Raw genomic sequence first — 17,265 nt, forward strand, 5'->3', positions numbered from 1 at the left:
GCTAATTTGCATACCCGAGGCGGCATTTCGACGCAAAATGCCCCCAGCGGCGGATGCGGTACTGCATCCTAAGATCCGGCAGTGTAAGTCCCTTACACATGTCGGATCTTCTGTCTATCTCTTGGAAACTGATTCTGTGGATCAGTTCCAAAGATAGAAACAGGGATACGACGGCGTATCAGTAGATACGCCGGCGAATCCCTTTTGAGAATCTGGCCCAGAGAGTGCATTATTTTTTAGTCAGTCGGCTGAGCGTGCTCTGTGAGATGCAGCAGTAAAGTACAGCTTTGTTGTAGGAAGCAGAGCCTGAATATGTAATGAGAAAGTGTTATGGCTCCCATTAACATATATATGAGGTGGTAATAAAAAAAAGTTTTGTAGCAGGCCAACAGATGGCAGCACATGGCTGCGCGCAGGGGCGTCGCAGGGAGCACCGACCTTCATAGGTCAGTGTGCCAAAAGATCTCGTCCTGTGTAATAGTAAACTATACATAGAAGCAAGATTGGTACACAGTAATAAGTAATGAGGTAAGTGAGTATGCATGTGTATGTATATATGTAAGCATCAAAATAACTATTTATTATTTTTAAAGAGACCCTGTCAACGCCTCTATATGTGCATTCTGCATTCCTTGGGTGCTGGGATGACTCCCATGCTCACGCAATATGGCCTCTTGCACACAATATTGATTTTGAGCATCTGCTTTTTTGGACATCATTTCAGGCGTTTGTTTTGCACGTATTCGCTTGTATTTATGCTTGTATTTGCACACAATACGTTCCTAGGGAAAAATCACTAACATGTTGGCGCCAAGTGGCCGCATATTTTTACGTGCAATAGCACCAATAGAACTGTGCGTGCTCGCTCCCAAAACAGCGACCGGCTGCTTGCGATGATGGGTTTTCCGATCATGTGACCATCGTGGCAGCCAATCGCAGTGGTCTCATGGCCAAAAACCTTGCCCTGCCTCCTGGCATTTTATTTATTTAATTTTTTTTTTACATTTTTTATTTAAAGGATTTGCATCAGTTAGCAAAATAATACATAGCTATATAAAACAAGTCTGACCTCCCGGTATTTTAAAACCCTTAAAGGGACGGCGGGAGCCAGTGCCAAAGGGGTTAACATTTATGCTCATATGCGTGTATTTGTGCATATGGCACAAAATTCTGCCCAGGAACGCAGAGAATGTGTGTGTGTGTGTGTGTGTGTGTGTGTAAAATATATATAATATTATACATATACTTTTTTTTTTTACTCAAGAATATGCAGCGTCTGTTTACAGGCCTGTGTGTACACGTTGTAAACAATGGGCTGCATTTTAGATCAGTACCAAAATGTTGAAACTGAGCTTTTTCAAGCTGCAGTGTGCAAGAGGCCTATTGGTACCAGTCCTGAAAGAAGGCCAGGCAAAGATCTTGGTGGTAGAGATGGAGTGACGAGGGACCTCGCTGCCATTGCATCACTGCGGAAGGATGTTTTGGCAGGCAAGCCAGTCTGCAATAATGTACAAACTGTCTGTGCATACTGGCACATTATGGCAAAAATCCTGGGAAATGGGTAGATGCTTTAATTGTCACTGTTCAATATATATATATATATATATTTTTTTTTTTAAATAATAAAAAATGGAATGAAAAAAAAAATACTATTAGCCAGATTCACGTAGATTGGCGTATGTTTAAGCGGGCGTAGCGCAGCTCATTTGCGATACGCCAACGTAAAATAGAGAGGCAAGGCCAGTATTCACAAAGCACTTGCTCCCTAAGTTACGTCGGCGTAGCGAAAATTGCCCTGCGTGACCCTGCCTAATTCAAATTAGGCAGGTAGTGGGCGTGCTACATGTAAAGGGACTGTGACCCCATGTAAATGAAGGGCCGTTGGTACGGCGCATGCGCGCGCATGCTCAGAATCACGTCGCAAATACTCAATGCTTTCGACGTGAACGTAACCTACGCCCAGCCCCATTCACGTACGCTTAGGCAAACAACGTAAAATACGACGGCTGTTCCGTCGTCCATACCTTGCATGGGCTGCGCCACCTATAGAGGTGTTTTATCTTTATGCCGGCGTATGTCTTACGTAAACGGCGTAGCTTACTGCGACGGGCGTACGTACGTTCGTGAATCAGCGTATCTTGCTCATTTACATATTTGACGCATAAATCCACGTACACGCCCCTAGCGGCCAGCGTAAATATGCAGCCAAGATACGACGGCGTAGGAGACTTACGTCGGTCGTATCTTGGCAACAGTGAGGCGTATCTCAGTTTAAGAATGCGCGCAAAGATACGACGGCGCTCATTCGGACTTACGCCGTCATAAGTCTCTCTGAATCTGGCTAAATATGCTGTGTATTGTTTTATAAAAGTTACCTGCAGTAGGGTCTGCATTTTTTCCTTTCTCTCATTATTCCCCGACCCCCCCCCCCCCCCCCCCCCCATTCCCCCAAAAAATTGAATTTGTTTACCCATTATTAAAAAAAAGCCACCGTGCACTAAATGAAAACATTTATGTGCCTTTCATGAAATGATATATAAAAGTGCTGAATAGTTAGTGTTATTTTCAAGTTGAATAGGAACTTGATTCCCCCAGTGTGTTGTGTTTGTTTTTTTACCCTCTTCACTCTTCACTCACATAGCCACTCGCCCAGTGAATTCAGCATTGTCCAGAGGTCCCCAAGCCAGGTCCCATGCCTCGATCTTCTTTCTGACATCAAGAGCCCGGCTATCTATTTTGGGTCAGAAAGCTGACCCCGTAATAATGCGTGCCAGCGCCACCCTCACCTAGGGTTATGTCTGCTTTCTCTGTATGGAACCTCATGCCTCCTGAGGTGCATGATGGGGCTATAGGAGTACAGGAGATGTCCTCGCCTAGGTGAGAATGGAGGAGAGGGGCAGGCCAAACACAAATTATTTATCCACCAAGAATAAAAGGAGATTTATATGTTGAGGAGGGGCTGCAACCATGCAAAGTAATGGTAATAAGTGAAGGTCCCCTTTAAAGTGGAAGTAAACCCTTCAATTTGATAGTTACAAAAAACAGTTAACATTTCCGGCATGCCGGATATGCTAGCTGTCACATTTGCTTGTGCTCTCAACCAAACTTTCAAACCATCCAATGGCTGGTTTCATAACAGGTCACATGTACAGCTTTATGGCAGTTACAGATTAAACAGAGGTCAAGATGGCCGCTTCCTTGGCTAAAAACGATAGGAGGGTTTACTTCCACTTTAAGTGACACATAGTGCTGCTAAATTTGGCCTTTGCATTCAGACATTAATTTCGCCTGGCTTTGAAATTTGTTAATGAGCAGAAGTTTCTGCCGTTTACACATAAATAATTATAAACTACACAGAGGCTAAATGGTTGGCACTTTTGCCTATCAGCACTAGGGTCATTGGTTCAAATGCCAACCACAGCATCACCTGCCTAGAATTTCCATGTTCCCCCAGTGCCTGTGTGCATTTCCTCCAGGTATTCTGGTTTCCTCCCACTCTCCAAAGACATGCTAGGAGGTTAATTGGCTCCTGTCTAAATTGGCCCTAGTATGTGTATGTAGTGAGTTGGGGATCTTAGATTGGCAAGCTCCTTGAGGGCAGGAACTGATGTGACTGTACAATATACTGTATATATGTAAAGCATTGATGGCGCTATAAAACTACCTGTAATAAATAAAACTATACATACTTGCAAAGTTTTATTTAACACACACAGTAAGGGAATATTAAGCTGCTCTCTTTAACCCATCTTAAAGGAGTTGTAAAGGAAAAAAAATGTTTTGCCTAAAATTAATGTCTGCAAGGTAGACAGACAGAATAGTGTAATGATTCTGTTAAAAAAACGAGTAAATACCTATTAAATTCCTTCATCTATATCACCTCCGGGATTCTAGTTTCTGTTCTCTCATTCACTTCCTGGTTTGCGGGGCTCATTCATGTAAGAACTACATTTACCAGTATGCATTGCGGCACGCCAAGTAATTCACACCTCCTTGAAGTCTCTAACACGTAGGGAGCGTCCTGCCGCACAGGTAGTTTCCAGGAGTGAGCAAGCACGTCACTAACCACCGCAGTAAAGCCTCCCTTCACGTTGGTGAGTAACAATCAGACAAGCAGGAAGTGAACAGAACAGAGAATAAATAGAGCAACTTCTGAGCAAAAGCGAAGGAAGTGAAAAGAGGAATGTCAAGGATACTGATTATAAAAAGGTTTCCTTTTCAACCCCTTTAATGTTGGCTGGTAGTAGTATACAGTGGGCACCAAAATATATATTTTTTACTATAATGTAGCTAAAAAATATTCCACATTGATTGATTCTGCATTCAGACATAGCAAAGGGCTCAGTATGGTGGAGAGGATTTCAAGTGAAGTATTGTCTGTAAAAGCTTACATTTTATTACTTACATTTGTGTAGTCCATGCACAGTATGTCTCGCGTTTTTGTGATATATTGTTTATTTATAAAAAAAAAAAACAGTAAAGAATCACAGCATAAAAGTCTAACCGGTGTGATCTCTCCATAATTCAGCGTAGTCTTTATTTTGCGCATTACTTAGAGACTTGAGAACACAGTTGAGCTGTAATCCTGTGCTACAGACATATGGACAGATCTGCAGGGCTGTCATTTATCTTCATAGCTGGAGAATCCGATTAACTGTTACATCTGCTATTTCAGTTCCTGTAGTGTGGATGAGATGAAAACCCAGGTCTAAATCGCAGCCCATGAGGACATTTGGGGGTAAATAGATTTAGCTGGTGTTAATAAAAATGCAGCTTGATAAATGGATTCTTCTTTCAATGCGTAAACAATTCCATTTTTTTTCCATGACTTTCATACAAAATCAGAAACCCTGAAAGATTATTTCACTCAAACATTGTTTTACAAGAATATATCGGAGCCTGATAGAGTACAGAGTCGGGGTTAAAGAGATGGCTATTTATAACAATAGACAGGGCCGCCATCAGGGGGGTACAGGCAGTACACCTGTAAGGGGCCGGAGGTCCCCAGGGGCCCGGATGGAAACCCCCCTTTTTTTTATAAAAAAAAATATATATATATTTTTTTTTTTTTTTTTTTTAGGGGTCCGGAGGTCCCCAGGGGCTTGGAGATCCCCAGGGCCCCGGATGACAACCCCCCTTTTTTTATAATTTTTTTAATATAGATTTTTCTTTATTTCTTCTTTTTTTTGTAAAGGGCCCCCCCGCTTCTCAATTCGCGGCAGCACCCCCCGGTTCTCTGCTCCATGGGGCCCATGCCCGAAGCTGTGTAAGGGCCCCATAATTCCTGATGGCGGCCCTGACAATAGATAACCCAAACTGGATACTTTTATTATTTATTACAGATATTTCTATAGCGCAGACAGTTTACACAGAACTTGACATGGTGTACATTCATATCAGTCCCTGCCCTTGAGGAACCTACAATCTAAAGTCCCTACCTTGCATGCACTTATGGCCAATTTAAAAATAAGCCAACTAGCTTACCAGCAGGTCTTTAATATGTGGGAGAAAACTGAAGAACACGGTGGAAGCCCACACAAATACATGGAGGAAATGGAAACGTACTCCTTTTCACTTTTGTTACCATCTTTAATAGCAAGCACTAATTTAGCCCTGAAGGCAAAGCAAAGAGTTCCTTGCTGGTAGGATTATCAGGAATTTTCTAGCAAAGGAGGTGAGGGGATTAATTCTATAGGAGTAACTGAACGAGGATGCCTTCACCTATAAGGAGTGTGAAATGAAAAGCTGTGGTACTCTTATTACTGTAACGCACATAGACCTAGAGTACAGTTCACCATATTGCTTAATGGTAGAGCGGAGCCTACCAATACCAAAATTCAATGTGTTATTATCAGCATTGTAATACCAATACAAATAATAGTTATTTTTGACAATCCAATATAAGCTTATTTAAAAAATCTCCATTGTTGTGAGCTCTGCCTGTCTGTTGGTCATTTCTTTCCACAACTTCCTGGATTCCCTGCATGTTTTGCAGCCTCTCTGCTATTTATTTTCCATTTCTATAGACTATGTATTAGGATTGACCCGATACCGATACCAGTATCGGTATCGATACCGAGTATTTGCGCTAGTACTCACGCAAATACTCCCGATACCAAAATAGAATACTTTTTTTTTTTCTTTTTTTTTTTGAGCGGTGCATAGCGGCAGGGCCGGATTAACCATGGGGCTGATGGAGCTGCAGCTCCAGGCCCCCATCATAATATAGGCCCAAACTTAGTTCTCTCACCAGGGCCCGGCGGCTGGCCGACGACCGCTATATAATAAATCCACACGTCAAGGCAGCTGCAGCCTGCATTATGATATAGGCCCAATTGACGCAGTGAACAACATTTAATCACGGGCCGTGGGCCGCGAGCCGCTGCTATGATTCACAGCAGAGCCGCGGCTATCCACAACAACACAGCCTCTTGTAGCGCGGGCGGTGCCAGTGCGCCAAGGCTGAGCGTACTCCTCCCCTTCAGTACTGTACTGAACACAGACACTGACTGTAGGCGAAGCTTGACGTCCCCCGGCGGCGTGCGTGACGTCATCCAGAGGCCGTCCCCGGCGTCCTAGGAGTCTCCATTGCCTTGCGAAAGGACCGCACTGCACGATCGACAGGAAAAGTACAGTAAAAAGCAAGTAAGCCATCAGCGCTGGGGAAGTCACTGTCATACAGATGAGATAATGTTTAATTGTGCAGAAGAAGTGTGGGTACAGTACTGGCTGCAACGAACCTGAAGTGGTTAACTTTTTTTTTTTTTGGGGGGGGGGGGGTGCTATATCAGTGCAGGGAGGCAGCTTATTAGTGCATCTCATCAGTGCCACATTTATGAGTGCCATCCAATCAATGCCAGTGCCACCTATCAGTGCCATCCATTTATGAGTGCCATCCAATCAGTGATTGGGTGGCACTGATGAGATGCACTAATAAGCTGCCTCCCTGCACTGATGCACTAATGGGCACTGGCTAGCTGCACTTTTGGGCACTGGCACCGATGAGCTGCACTGATAGGTGGCACTAGCAGTGATCACTCCTTCAATGATATGTAGTTTTCAAGTAACCTTACCTTAAAAAACAGGTCCACACCATGATGTACCAGTTCTTCATAATTCTAAAGAAAATATCCTTGGTCTGTATTGTGGTTTGAAAACGGTCACATGACATTTAAAAAAAGTATCGGTATCGGCGACTACTTGAAAAAAAAGTATCGGTACTTGTACTCGGTCCTAAAAAAGTGGTATCGGGACAACCCTACTATGTATCCCATGGTACCTTGCTGCCTGCAAGGAGTAATTCGTGTAATGACTCTGTGAAATGTGTGACACAGCAGTGCGCCCCCATAGGAAGCGGTTTCCGATGGTGGCACACAGACAGGAGGAGGAGTCAAGAGTGGCAGTTAGGGACCCCAGAAGAGGAGGTGCAATAGCATGTTTATTATTACAAAAAACAATATATATTTATAGAGATGTATAAATAAACTGTGTGTGTGGTATGTATGTATGTATGTGTGTGTGTGTGTATATGTGTGTGTGTGTGTGTGTGTATATATATATATATATTAGGGCTGTGACTGATTAAAATTTTTGTGTTCGATTAATCGTTTTTTTTTTTTAATCGATTAATCGACTAATTTCGATTAATTAACGCACATACAGATACAACTACTTTTAGCTGATCTCCTTGCATTGCAACTCTGCATTAGCCACTGGTAAATGTGGTGGGGGCAGTATGGGGGGCAGATGTGTATATTCTTGCAGTATGGGGGCAGATGTGTATATTACAGCATCTGCCCCCATGCTGTAATATACACATCTGCCCCCATGCTGTAATGTACACATCTGACCCCATGCTGTAATATACACATCTGCCCCCATACTGCAAGAATATACACATCTGCCCCCATACTGCAAGAATATACACATCTGCCCCCCATACTGCCCCCACCACATTTACCAGTGGCTAATGCAGAGTTGCAATGCAAGGAGATCAGCTAAAAGTAGTTGTGTGGCAGATGTGTACATTACAGCATGGGGGCAGATGTGTATATTCTTGCAGTATGGGGGCAGATGTGTACATTACAGCATGGGGGCAGATGTGTACATTACAGCATGGGGGCAGATGTGTACATTACAGCATGGGGGCAGATGTGTACATTACAGCATGGGGGCAGATGTGTACATTACAGCATGGGGGCAGATGTGTACATTACAGCATCTGCCTCCATGCTGTAATATACACATCTGCCCCCATGCTTTAATATACACATCTGCCTCCCATACTGCAAGAATATACACATCTGCCCCCATGTGTACATTACAGCATGGGGGCAGATGTGTATATTCTTGCAGTATGGGGGCAGATGTGTACATTACAGCATGGGGGCAGATGTGTACATTACAGCATGGGGGCAGATGTGTACATTACAGCATGGGGGCAGATGTGTACATTACAGCATCTGCCTCCATGCTGTAATATACACATCTGCCCCCATGCTTTAATATACACATCTGCCTCCCATACTGCAAGAATATACACATCTGCCCCCATGTGTACATTACAGCATGGGGGCAGATGTGTATATTCTTGCAGTATGGGGGCAGATGTGTATATTACAGCATGGGGGCAGATGTGTACATTACAGCATGGGGGCAGATGTGTACATTACAGCATGGGGGCAGATGTGTACATTACAGCATGGGGGCAGATGTGTACATTACAGCATCTGCCCCCATGCTTTAATATACACATCTGTCCCCATACTCCAGGAATATATACATCTGCCCCATAATGTTACCACACACAGATGGTTGTCCTTTCTTACCTGACTATCAGGCAGGCAGACCCATCTGCAGAGTAGCCGATGGACACACGTGCGCAAGGGAAGAAGATACAAGCAGGCGGGCAGGTGATGATGACGTCAGCGCGCCGCGGCTCCGGAGCTAGGCCGAAGCCGCGGCCTTTCCTATGGGCGAGACCGCGGAGCTCACTCCGCGGATCGTCATCGATCAAAATAATTTTAATCGACCAAAGAAATTAACGATTAATCGACCAATTAATCGTTAATTTCCGCAGCCCTAATATATATATATATATATATATATATATATATATATATTATATATAATTATACAGGGCTTTTTTTCCTCAGACGGTGCAGGAACTCCCCCTTTCCTAATCACCCCTTGTCTCCGCCCCCTACCCACCTCCCAGTACCGCCCCTTTTAGACATTATAGAACCAAGTATAATTTTGTGGTGCTAAGTAATTTATATGAAATTTGGTAATGATATCAAGAAAAGCAGTAAAATAGATCCCCTGCAGCCATCAACAATTGATCCCCCTAACAACAATGGACCACCCACAACAACATTTCCCCTCCAGCAACAATAGACTCACAGCAGCATCAACAGATCTCCATACAGCCAGCATTAATAGACTCTCTGGCTGCCATCAACAATAGACCCCTCCCCCAACAGTAGATCTCTTTCAGCAACATAAGACCCCCCTAGAAACAATAGGTCCCCCACCAGCAACAATAGACCCCCCCTGCAAAAATAGATCCACAGCAGTGAGCATCAATACCCTGCAGCACACCCCAGCATCCCTTGCTATTACATACAGTCAGTTCAGAAGGTGCCGGAACTGCAGTCCCCAGCGTTCCCGCTGAATAAAAGCCGTGTGTGTGTGTGTGTGTGTGTATGTATGTATGTATGTATGTATATATGTGTATATATATATATATATATATATATATATATATATATATATATATATATATATATATATATATATATATATATATATATATATATATATATATATATATATATACAGTGAGGAAAATAAGTATTTGAACACCCTGCTATTTTGCAAGTTCTCCCACTTGGAAATCATGGAGGGGTCTGAAATTGTTATCGTAGGTGCATGTCCACTGTGAGAGACATAATCAAAAAAAAAAAATCCAGAAATCACAATGTATGATTTTTTTAACTATTTATTTGTATGATACAGCTGCAAATAAGTATTTGAACACCTGAGAAAATCAATGTTAATATTTGGTACAGTAGCCTTTGTTTGCAATTACAGAGGTCAAACGTTTCTTGTAGTTTTTCACCAGGTTTGCACACACTGGAGGAGGGATTTTGGCCCACTCCTCCACACAGATCTTCTCTAGATCAGTCAGGTTTCTGGGCTGTCGCTGAGAAACACGGAGTTTGAGCTCCCTCCAAAGATTCTCTATTGGGTTTAGGTCTGGAGACTGGCTAGGCCACGCCAGAACCTTGATATGCTTCTTACAGAGCCACTCCTTGGTTATCCTGGCTGTGTGCTTCGGGTCATTGTCATGTTGGAAGACCCAGCCTCGACCCATCTTCAAAGCTCTAACTGAGGGAAGGAGGTTGTTGCCCAAAATCTCGCAATACATGGCCCTGGTCATTCTCTCCTTAATACAGTGCAGTCGCCCTGTCCCATGTGCAGGAAAACACCCCCAAAGCATGATGCTACCACCCCCATGCTTCAAAGTAGGGATGGTGTTCTTGGGATGGTACTCATCATTCTTCTTCCTCCAAACACGGTTAGTGGAATTATGACCAAAAAGTTCTATTTTGGTCTCATCTGACCACATGACTTTCTCCCATGACTCCTCTGGATCATCCAAATGGTCATTGGCAAACTTAAGACAGGCCTTGACATGTGCTGGTTTAAGCAGGGGAACCTTCCGTGCCATGCATGATTTCAAACCATGACGTCTTAGTGTATTACCAACAGTAACCTTGGAAACGGTGGTCCCAGCTCTTTTCAGGTCATTGACCAGCTCCTCCCGTGTAGTCCTGGGCTGATTTCTCACCTTTCTTAGGATCATTGAGACCCCACGAGGTGAGATTTTGCATGGAGCCCCATTTCGAGGGAGATTGACAGTCATGTTTAGCTTCTTCCATTTTCTAATGATTGCTCCAACAGTGGACCTTTTTTCACAAAGCTGCTTGGCAATTTCCCCGTAGCCCTTTCCAGCCTTGTGGAGGTGTACAATTTTGTCTCTAGTGTCTTTGGACAGCTCTTTGGTCTTGGCCATGTTAGTAGTTGGATTCTTACTGATTGTATGGGGTGGACAGGTGTCTTTATGCAGCTAATTAAGTACAATAAAGCGCATGTGGTATAACATGTAAAGAAAAAGAGTCCTTGGTGCAAAGTCCTGTAAGCTAGGTGAGCTTGTAACATGAGTTTACAGTCTGTTAAAACCAGGCAGCCATGCAGAAGGAGCTGAAGCGACACTCAGGTACATATGATGAAAGAAACAATCAAAGAGGAGCAGGCGCCATTGGTTAAACTGTACAGCTATTTATTTGTATTGGAGATAGAAATAAAAGTACTCACTGTATTTGTAAAGTTTCAGGCATGTGGTTTGTTGTCCTGTGATTCCGTCAGGGCCCAACCGATAGATTTGAGTGTCCTTGGGTCTCTGTCACAGCGCTGGTATTTGGCTGTGTTGCTGGTGTTGTCTAGCTGGGTTCATGCGCTTGGTTGTGAGGATGTGAGCGCACAGATGTGCCAGAGGAGCCGCCGGAGCGCACGTTGAAGCGCAAGCTTGTGGACGCTATGGTTGCGGGGGGAATGATGACATCGACCGGAGACAGCAATGTGCGACGCGTTTCCGTGCATGTTCTGTGGTTCGATAGGGGAACGTACACACAGCGCGCACCTTTGTCAAGCTGGCTGTAGGGGTCACTACAGCACATTTTTATATGCCTCTCATAGGTTGCCATCTTGTGGCCAAATAGTATAATGTCCTCTATATAGAGGAATTGATACTATAAGAGATCTTTATTAAGCCAAAGAAGAAAAAAGATGGGGAGGGAATGCCGAATATTGGAAATACTATACGTGCATACATAACGCGCCAAAATTACAAAAAATATGGATAGAAATTATATATATAAAAACAAATTTTAATCATATATATAAAAATATTGGTCTATAAAAAAGTGAGGGTAACATTTTTAAATTTTAAATTTTTATTATGGTGGTGAAGTGTGGATATATGGAACAAAAAAAGGGGGGGGGATGAATGTGGTAACATAAAAATAAAAATAATTGTAAAAGTAAAAATAAAAATAAAAAATAATAAATAATAAATAAGGACAAAAATAAAAATCAATAATAAAAACGAAAATAAAAATAAAATTAAATATAAAGATGAACATAAAAGCAAAAATAAAAATAAAAATAAAAATAAAAGTGAGGATGAGGAAAGGTGTTATGGAAATAAATTTTATTGGTGTAGTTGAAAATAGATTATATTATATGAAATTATATGAAAATTATATAAAATATATGTAAGGAGGGTGTGTAATATAAGATATATTGTATTATATGTTTAGAAATGTAAATGTGGATAAAAATTGGGTATAATTATATGTATGTATGTGTGTGTATATATATATATATATATATATATATATATATATATATATAAAAAAACATATATATATAAAATGAAAAAATGGACGGAACAGGACGGAAAGATGATGGATAAAAAATGATGGATAAAAAATTCTAAAGGATGGTGGAGACTTCAAGCTCTTCATTAAGGCCTCCTGGCCTAAGGGCATCGAGAGTATATATCCAGAAAGTTTCTCTTTCGCATAGTCGATGGAATCTTTCAGCTTCAGTTAGTTTGTTGGGTATTTGCTCTATTATCCACACTCTCAGACCATCAGTCGATTTGTTATGGTGTTCTAGAAAATGACGTGGGACACTATGTTTGTCCCTGCCTCCCTCTACCTTTCTTCTGTGTTCACCAAAACGTTGGCGCAGAGGCCTTATGGTTCGACCAACGTAAAGAAGTTCACAAGGACAGTGTAGGGCATAGATCACGAATTCAGACCCACAGTTGTAGAATTCTTTGAATGTATATGTTTTTCCTTTGCTGCAAAAACTCTTTTGCCCATGTTCAACACATTTGCAAGTTTTGCAAGTGGGTTTTTTGTTGCATTGATACATCCCTAGTATAGAGATCATTGGGACGAATTCTTGTGTGGGTGTTTTCTTCAATTTACTCGGAGCGATTTTGTTTTTAATGCTTGTGGCTCGACGGTAGGTGGTGGTGGGAGCTTCTGGTAATATAGTTTTTAGATGTACGTCCTCTAATAGAATGGGCCAGTGTCTCTTGAGGATTGCTTCCATGTCTTTATGACTGGTGTGGAATTTTGTTATGAACCTGGTCTGCTGTATTGGTACTGTTTTTTGGACGGTTGTCGGAGGTTTTGGATCATGGTAATAGTTGTACGCTTGGTTAACTAGGGACGCTGGGTATTTTTTGTCAAGCAATTTTTTCTTCATAAAAACACTCTGATCTTCATAGTCTTTATGTTGTGTGCAATTTCGCTTAAGGCGGCAGAATTGGCCCTTGGGAATGTTGTCTATCCATTTTTTGTGATGACAGCTTTTGTAGTGGAGTAGTGAGTTACCTGCAGTTGGTTTGAAGTGGGTTCTTGCTTCGATTTTTCCATTATAGTGATATAATTCAAGATCTAAGAATATTAATTTATTTTGATCATGTACAAATGTGAATGATAGACCATGCGGATTGTTGTTGCAGTGGTCTACGAAAGTTCGGGTTTCTTCCGTGTCACCATCCCAAATAATAATGATATCATCTATGAACCTGCCATAGTATATCAAATGCCTGGAGTGGGGATTGTTGGACCAAATGTATCTCTCCTCCCACAACCCCATGGCTAGGTTGGCGTATGATGGAGCAAAATTTGCGCCCATCGCAGTGCCCGTGGTTTGTAGATAAAAGTCTTCATTGAATAAAAAATAGTTGTGTGTTAAGCAGAATTGGGTACAATCCATAATAAATTTGGCTTGAGCATTGCTCATGTATGGATTCTCTGCTAAGAAATGGTAGGTGGCAGCTAGGCCAAACTCATGGGGGATCGAGGTGTACAAAGATGATACGTCTAGTGACATCCATGTGTAATTCTTCTCCCACACATAGGTTTTTAATGACTCTAGAAGGTGTGAGCCGTCTCGGATGTAAGAACGTAGGCCTTGGGCCAATGGTTGTAGGTAGTGATCTATATATTTCGAGAGGCCTGAAGTTAGAGTATCCATGGCGGCAATGATAGGTCTGCCAGGAGGGTGTGTGGTGTTTTTATGGATTTTGGGAATATGATAAAAATAGGGTGTGTTATAAAATTCTTTAATCATAAAAGAAGCCTCTTTTTTAGAGATAATGTTATCCCTTGTGGCAGTTTTTACTAGTTCGTCCTTGATGGTGCGGAACTGTGGGAGTGGGTCCTGGCTGAGTTTTTTGTAAGTGGAGACGTCATTCAACAAGCGTTCAGCTTCTGATATGTAATCAGCACGATCTTGTATGACTATACCTCCGCCTTTATCAGCAGTCTTAATGATTATACTGTCATTCTGACAACATTCTATAATATGGTGTTTTCAGATATTAAAAAGATGTGCACCAATCCTTCCCGCCAACCTTCACACTTAGGTTACCTTTCAACCGAAGAAAATGGAGCGTTACTATCTCTTTCTAAGAATGACAGTATAATCATTAAGACTGCTGATAAAGGCGGAGGTATAGTCATACAAGATCGTGCTGATTACATATCAGAAGCTGAACGCTTGTTGAATGACGTCTCCACTTACAAAAAACTCAGCCAGGACCCACTCCCACAGTTCCGCACCATCAAGGACGAACTAGTAAAAACTGCCACAAGGGATAACATTATCTCTAAAAAAGAGGCTTCTTTTATGATTAAAGAATTTTATAACACACCCTATTTTTATCATATTCCCAAAATCCATAAAAACACCACACACCCTCCTGGCAGACCTATCATTGCCGCCATGGATACTCTAACTTCAGGCCTCGAAATATATAGATCACTACCTACAACCATTGGCCCAAGGCCTACGTTCTTACATCCGAGACGGCTCACACCTTCTAGAGTCATTAAAAACCTATGTGTGGGAGAAGAATTACACATGGATGTCACTAGACGTATCATCTTTGTACACCTCGATCCCCCATGAGTTTGGCCTAGCTGCCACCTACCATTTCTTAGCAGAGAATCCATACATGAGCAATGCTCAAGCCAAATTTATCATGGATTGTACCCAATTCTGCTTAACACACAACTATTTTTTATTCAATGAAGACTTTTTTATCTACAAACCACGGGCACTGCGATGGGCACAAATTTTGCTCCATCATACGCCAACCTAGCCATGGGGTTGTGGGAGGAGAGATACATTTGGTCCAACAATCCCCACTCCAGGCATTTGATATACTATGGCAGGTTCATAGATGATATCATTATTATTTGGGATGGTGACACGGAAGAAACCCGAACTTTCGTAGACCACTGCAACAACAATCCGCATGGTCTATCATTCACATTTGTACATGATCAAAATAAATTAATATTCTTAGATCTTGAATTATATCACTATAATGGAAAAATCGAAGCAAGAACCCACTTCAAACCAACTGCAGGTAACTCACTACTCCACTACAAAAGCTGTCATCACAAAAAATGGATAGACCACATTCCCAAGGGCCAATTCTGCCGCCTTAAGCGAAATTGCACACAACATAAAGACTATGAAGATCAGAGTGTTTTTATGAAGAAAAAATTGCTTGACAAAAAATACCCAGCGTCCCTAGTTAACCAAGCGTACAACTATTACCATGATCCAAAACCTCCGACAACCGTCCAAAAAACAGTACCAATACAGCAGACCAGGTTCATAACAAAATTCCACACCAGTCATAAAGACATGGAAGCAATCCTCAAGAGACACTGGCCCATTCTATTAGAGGACGTACATCTAAAAACTATATTACCAGAAGCTCCCACCACCACCTACCGTCGAGCCACAAGCATTAAAAACAAAATCGCTCCGAGTAAATTGAAGAAAACACCCACACAAGAATTCGTCCCAATGATCTCTATACTAGGGATGTATCAATGCAAAAAACCCACTTGCAAAACTTGCAAATTTGTTGAACATGGGCAAAAGAGTTTTTGCAGCAAAGGAAAAACATATACATTCAAAGAATTCTACAACTGTGGGTCTGAATTCGTGATCTATGCCCTACACTGTCCTTGTGAACTTCTTTACGTTGGTCGAACCATAAGGCCTCTGCGCCAACGTTTTGGTGAACACAGAAGAAAGGTAGAGGGAGGCAGGGACAAACATAGTGTCCCACGTCATTTTCTAGAACACCATAACAAATCGACTGATGGTCTGAGAGTGTGGATAATAGAGCAAATACCCAACAAACTAACTGAAGCTGAAAGATTCCATCGACTATGCGAAAGAGAAACTTTCTGGATATATACTCTCGATGCCCTTAGGCCAGGAGGCCTTAATGAAGAGCTTGAAGTCTCCACCATCCTTTAGAATTTTTTATCCATCATTTTTTATCCATCATCTTTCCGTCCTGTTCCGTCCATTTTTTCATTTTATATATATATATGTTTTTATATATATATATATATATATATATATATATATATATATATATATATATATATATATATATATATATATATATATATATATATATATATATATATATATATATATATACATATATAATTATACCCAATTTTTATCCACATTTACATTTCTAAACATATAATACAATATATCTTATATTACACACCCTCCTTACATATATTTTAGATAATTTTCATATAATATAATCTATTTTCAACTACACCAATAAAATTTATTTCCATAACACCTTTCCTCATCCTCACTTTTATTTTTATTTTTATTTTTATTTTTGCTTTTATGTTCATCTTTATATTTAATTTTATTTTTATTTTCGTTTTTATTATTGATTTTTATTTTTATTTTTATTTTTGTCCTTATTTATTATTTATTTTTTATTTTTATTTTTACTTTTACAATTATTTTTATTTTTATGTTACCACATTCATCCCCCCCCCCTTTTTTTGTTCCATATATCCACACTTCACCACCATAATAAAAATTTAAAATTTAAAAATGTTACCCTCACTTTTTTATAGACCAATATTTTTATATATATGATTAAAATTTGTTTTTATATATATAATTTCTATCCATATTTTTTGTAATTTTGGCGCGTTATGTATGCACGTATAGTATTTCCAATATCCGGCATTCCCTCCCCATCTTTTTTCTTCTTTGGCTTAATAAAGATCTCTTATAGTATCAATTCCTCTATATAGAGGACATTATACTATT

The 17,265-nt window shown here is 40.9% G+C and overlaps 1 protein-coding gene across 2 annotated transcripts in view; it reads left to right on the forward strand.

Annotated features, from left to right (window-relative positions):
- The window catches only part of GLMN (glomulin, FKBP associated protein), a 124,595-nt gene that overhangs the window by 21,403 nt on the left and 85,927 nt on the right, over positions 1-17,265 (forward strand). The gene's annotated exons all lie outside the window — the stretch shown is intronic.

This window comes from Rana temporaria, chromosome 7, assembly GCF_905171775.1.
Source record: "Rana temporaria chromosome 7, aRanTem1.1, whole genome shotgun sequence".
Classification (NCBI taxonomy): domain Eukaryota; kingdom Metazoa; phylum Chordata; class Amphibia; order Anura; family Ranidae; genus Rana; species Rana temporaria.